The sequence below is a fragment of the Camelus ferus genome, chromosome 5 (assembly GCF_009834535.1).
Source record: "Camelus ferus isolate YT-003-E chromosome 5, BCGSAC_Cfer_1.0, whole genome shotgun sequence".
Classification (NCBI taxonomy): domain Eukaryota; kingdom Metazoa; phylum Chordata; class Mammalia; order Artiodactyla; family Camelidae; genus Camelus; species Camelus ferus.
The window spans coordinates 42,886,117-42,892,356 of NC_045700.1; the positions used below are offsets into that span (position 1 = coordinate 42,886,117).

At 39.8% G+C, this 6,240-nt stretch overlaps 1 protein-coding gene across 1 annotated transcript in view; it reads right to left on the minus strand.

The window, feature by feature from the left end:
• STK39 (serine/threonine kinase 39) overlaps positions 1-6,240 on the minus strand; it is a 252,120-nt gene that overhangs the window by 236,102 nt on the left and 9,778 nt on the right. The gene's annotated exons all lie outside the window — the stretch shown is intronic.

Here is a 6,240-nt window from a genome sequence, read left to right on the forward strand (position 1 = left end):
TGTGTGTGTGTGTGTGTGTATAAATACATACACACATGACTGGGACATTGTGCTGTTAACCAGAAACTGACATGTTGTAACTGACTATACTTCAATTAAAATAAAAAGCAAAACAAACAAAAAATGCCCTATCACTTGGGGGTAATTTTAGTGAGTCCCTGGTCCTTGTAACCAAAAGGGTATATTAATCAACTTAGTTTTCTAAGTCAAACTTTTCACCAATTCAGAAAATCTTTCTGTAAATTTGTGCAAAGTAAAAAATGTCACATTTCACTTTTTTTAGTTCAGAAAATCATGCAGCTTTCATTCCCTAAACTTGGATGATAATTTCTCTCTTTCCAACCCACAATCACCTGATCCCACCCCATCCACCATTTTCTCCTCCTGGTCTTAGGTATTTTAGGTCTGGGTCAAGTAGGGAATAAGGCAAGATGCCTTCTCAATCCAACTCCCTTCTATTTTTAAGGGAAACAGGAGCAACTAAGAGAGTAGTTATTTAACAAAACAACTAGAGGAAATTCTCACAGTGTCTGTCAGAGGTACGGATGCAGTACCACTTGTCCCTGAAATCCAACTTCTGGATATCCATCCCACAGGAATACGGAGTCCTGGAGATAACCCACAAGTTAATCGCCAAAGGGCTGGTTAAATAAAGTACATCCATAGTACAGAAGTGGACCCAGAACAGAAATAAACTGGCATATTTTTAAATGAGGTGGATCTGTAAGAAATGACCCAGAATGAAAGCTGTGAGTAACTATAATGTTTTATTACAAGTATGTATAAAGACACACAGAAGTAATATATACATGTAACGTTACTTGTAAAATTAAATCTGTAAGTTGTAAAATTCAATGCATAGGTACCACATAACCCGTGCAATAATTACATTTGGAAAAAAATCTACGTGTATATTCAACGTAGAAAAACATCTGGAAGGGTACACAGCAAACTGACCATACAGGGAACATCTCCGGGGGAATGAAAATGTGAGGGCTGTTATTTTCACCTACTTGACACAAAGTATTTACTATATCCTTGTCATTTTAAACCTTTAATGAAATGAAGACTAGTCATGCCAACAGGTATTTCATCTCTTTTGTTCAAAGTTCTATGAAATCCATCCTTAAAAGACAAAAAAAATTCAACATTCAGATCAAATTAAATTCCCAGAGATTCATTTCTCCCACATGCCCAGGAAATCCAATAGCTACTTCTACAGAAAAATATTTCACCAATCCAGAAAGTTCTCACTGCCACCTCAAGGTTTGATATGAAAGGTCAATGGGAAATCTAAAAATCATTTCTGTGTTCAAACACACCCACAAACAATGAGACAGTTACTTACTCATAACTTCCCTCTCTCCCAGAACTTTCTCTAAAATGTTTTCAACTCTGAATCAGGCAAGTACCAAATATCAGAATAAGGAGATTCACAACACCCAGAGGACAAAAGGCTACTACAAAAGGACAGAAAAGCATGCTACTCCTAAGAAATAAACTGTAACACAGACAGTAAGATCAGATTGTAAATGTATTCTGAGAACACTTAAGTGTGAGAAAAATATACATATATTCTCTGTCCAGTAATCACACAGTATGTTTGACTCTCAGGATGTACCAAATTTTCAAGAAACAAATCACTTTTGCCAAGTAAGTGTTAACCTAAGAGTGGTTTATTTTTCTTGCTCCAAACAAATTAAATATGACAGTACTGGGAATGCTAAAAAGTATCAATTTCCAAAAATAGTAATTTATACTTTTTTCTACAGTCCAACACATTAAAACTTACACGCCTACAGCAAAATTCAAACCGCATCTAGCCCTAGGCCCTGTGGTAACCAGTGGTTTTTTCCCCCTTTTCACCCACCTGTATTATCCAAACTTTCTATAAGGACCTTCCATTATTACTTGTATAATTGTTGGGAACTTGAAAATAAATAGGATTGGAGTTCTTATAACTCAGAGGTCTAGGCAACACCCTCTTCTCAGCCGTTCCTCTTTATGTGAGAAAGGGGCCTGGGCCAAGCACAGGAAAGACGGCTCCACGGGTCTAACCCAGGCACAGGTCTGTCTCCCCTTTGGAATAAACAGCAAGCCACTCAGCATTTAAATCTGCAGATGGATAGCAGTAACACCCAGCTCTCTTCCCACATCTGAAAGCATACAACATTTCATAATAAGGGCTTTGACCAGAAAGATTCCACAATTTAATAAATGGTATACTTGCACCCCTCCCATCTTACTATCATTTCTGCCATTACAATATGATAAACTAAAGACATGGGCAAATTCTGTCAATAACTGTTACTGGGATTCTAGTATTTTTATCTGATTATCCGAACAGGGTGGGAATTCTTTTTTGAAAACTGATTATAAAACTGGCGGTACAGTATCACTGGACTGCCTTCAAAGTAAAGAAACTTTCCTCATTGTCTAAGCAACAATCTACCTTTAAACTGAGTGATGCATAGGAAACATGTTATTTTTAGAGCTGTGACAGATCTAGTTCACTGACTTCTAGGTGGCAGGAGAAATAATTACATATGCATGCAAACAATCTATATTTTTAATGCGGTGTTGTTGAGTTTTAAGGTCAGTCTGAAATAAAACACCTCAAGTCTAAAAAAGGATCAGCATTTTATATACACACACGCACACACCCCTCTGCCCTTCAAATGTTACATTAGAACAGACATGTTTAGACCTCTTAGCAAGTCATACATTTATAAAGCCACTTTTCTAGCAAAAATCACTCTGATGGATAGTTCACACAACACATTAGTTTATGAAACCTGTAATCAGCCGCAGTATAACAACCAGGGTAAAGGTAGTCAGGTAATTAGCAAACCCACCAAGAGTTAAAAACAAATGTTAAATGAATGACAAACATTGTGTATTCATCACCCTCGACCTAAATAAAGCTGCTGTGGTAGAAAGTTCGCAAAGAAGGCAGTAAGAATTCCTCCCACCTTTGTACACACGTCCCTTTGCCATGTCATTTTACCATTCCCTCTAGCAAGGAGGAAAACTGATCTCCCTGCCCGCGACTCTGTGGGAGCCTTGTATTGTGCTCCGACCAACTGAACGAGGCACAGTGACGCTTTGCACACCAAGCCTCAGCCTCAAGAGTCCCTGCAGCTCCACTCCAGCTACTTTGGAATGCTGCTGCAGCCCAGGGACGAAGTACAGGCGTGCCTCCTCGCGAAGGAGGGATCAGTGGAGAGGGCCAGCCAACAGCCAGCAGCAACCACCGCACACACAACGAGACCACCTTAAAATAGGTAGCCCCAGCCCAGCTGGCCAAACTGGCAGAACTGCCCTGCCCAGCCCAGCCCAAACTGCCAATCCACAGAACTGTAAGCAAATAAAATGGTCATTATTTTAAGCCATTAAGTTTTGTGGCAGTTTGTTACACAGCTGTACATACTGATACAGAGACCATGGATCCACACTCAGAGATCTGAGCCTCTCAATTTGTTAGAGACATCCTTCCTTGAAAGCAAAGCTTCAAATGAGGCACCCACCTCAGCCAGATTATGCCACTGAAGCTTTCTGGGAAAAGTTATACAGTCCCTACTCACCTCAGACCCCTGCTGAACACCTGCAAATGTTAAACCTGGCTTCGGCCCTGAGTTCTTCCTCTCCATCTTACTCACTCCTGCTGAGGTCTGAGAGCTTTCACTGCCCCAGGCTAGTCTTTGCCTTCCAATGATCCCATCCCACCTCTGGCTTTACAGATCTGGTTTTGGAATTTCACCCCTTCACTCCATCATGCATCCTCTCAGCCCATCAGCTTTTGCTATTGCTATTCTTACCTCTAGACAAACTGAGCTCACTGTTATCACAAGCCATAGTCCTGGATACATTCATTACTTCCATAAAGCAGTGACACAGAATCTCTTAAAGAAAATAACAGTAAACAAAAGTGCCTTTAAACAACTAACGGCACTGTTCAGGCTAGATTAATTATTCTGATAAAGCTACCTACCACCGCTTAAAACATTTTGGAAAATATCTTAAGAGCAAATTAATGTCATACTAGAAAATCAGTCTCGTTTCTTCATAAGAGGGCTGAGGGAAATGGGCGAATTTTTTAATTTAAAATAAAATATAGCTATAAAGTGTTAGGTGCACACCCTCCCACTATGTCCCCTTGAAGGATACTTCTTGTGCACATCAATTCTAATATGATCAATTTTAAAGTCAGTCAGACCTCATAAATAACACCTTTCATACTTTTGTCACTCCCTTTCTTCCAAGTAGCTCCAAGAGAATATTTCATTTGTAAACAACTGCATACAGATGAAAACCATGTCACTCTTCACACGCAGACTAAGTGGACCGCAGCCTATAAGCCAGAGGCAAACAAGTGCCTGACTGCAACCCTTACCTACCCCAGCGATGGCACGTCCGTTACCCTCTCCGCCTTTAACACTATTTAAGCAAATATATAAACCACAAGTTGCCTATGTTGTCTATTTCTAATGGGCTCTAAAGAGTACAACACGAAATTATGGCCTTTAGAAAGTCTTGCTGCTTCTATGGAAACACTCAGGAAGATGGCTATAGATGAATTAAGAGGCTTGTTATCTCTTCACCCTAGAAACTGTTGCTTTTTGAATAATAGATAAGTATTTATCTTAATGAAGATAAACAATCTAGCCCTGATCTTAACTGATGGCAAAAATATTACTATTCTTAAATTTGTCCTAATGACCATAAGTTGAAAACACACAGAGACGCTTCTGTAGCCCTATTTCAGCCGCCCAACTGCCCAGGAGAGGTGCCATGTTAAAAATGTTTCCACAACAACCCTTGTCGAAGGTCAAGCACTGGATTTAGGACTCCAGAAACTTGAAAGAGCACCTACAAGGAAAAATAAAAAAGGATTACATAGTAAAACATTCTCTATGAAGGCCCCGGTCACCCTAGAGACGTGAAATGTGAGAAAGTACAGACTGTTCCTGAATTGCCCAAAATTAAACCCAGTTCATCTCCTGACAGATTTTTTTTCCACCCCTCAGTCATTAATTCCCTCTCTTAACAAAGCAGGTGTCCTACCAAACAGTGATAACTAAGTTTGAATTTCTATTAAGGTACTGACTTCAATGCTAGATGTTTTATTTCCTTTGTGGTATGTAAACACTGTAAGTACTTTAATGAGAATCAAATACCAAAATGTTTTAAAATCAAGTGAAGGGAAGGGACCATGATTCAAATTTACCATTTAAGTGACCAGAATTGATATCAGGATCGTTTTTTCTAAGTAGAGTTAATTTCACAACGTCTTTGTAATTTCATCAAAAAAAAAAAAAAAAAAAAGCCAGTTCCTAACTCATAAAAGAGAAGTTGAAGTGATTCTGTCTACCACATCCAACCCCAAGACTCTGAAGTGATTTCTTGAGGAAATGTAACATTTGATACTTCTGAAAATACTAGATTTCATTGGGGAGGATTCTGTGTTTATAGTGATCACAAGAACATTCCAGAATGAGTTAAGTGGGTAAGATAAAAACTCATACTTCAGAACAGTCTCCCTACGTCAACAGGGGTATCTGTTTCACCACCACAAAAGAGAGTAACTGTGCTTCTGAAAATATGAATCAATCAGCTTTCTAACAGAGCACAGTGCAAAAAACAAGGCAAAAAAAAAAAAAACAAACTAAACTAAAACTGTTTTTAATCAGGTTAGCACTGCCTGTCCCCTCTGGTACATCTCAAGTCAGTGGCAATGCCCTTAGTGTGTTACCAGGAGGTGGCCTCGGGTTATCTACAGCCATCATAATATTTCATCAGGTTTTGAATATTTCTTAGGAACTACCACTCAGCACTGCCCGTCAGAACTTCTAGTGGTGGTGAAAAGTCTGCATCTGCACCACCCAGCGAGGTACTTCACAGGACAGCGCAGATTACAGGCCTAAAATTAAGTACATAAAACACAGCTCCTCGGCTGCACTAGCACCGTTGGCTATTGAACATTTGAAAATGTGGCTGGTGTCATTGAGGAACTGTATTTTATTTAATTTTTTAAAGACTTTATTCTTTTTAAAGCCGTCTTAGGTTCACAGCACAACTGAGAGGAAGGCAGAGTCTTCCCACATGCCCCCTGCTGCCGCCCATGCACAGCCTCCCCTGCTGTCACCATCCCCCAGAGAGGCACACTGACCACAAGTGATGAATCTACTTGGGCACATCCTTACCACCCACTGTCCACAGGTCACCTTAGGGCTCACTCCT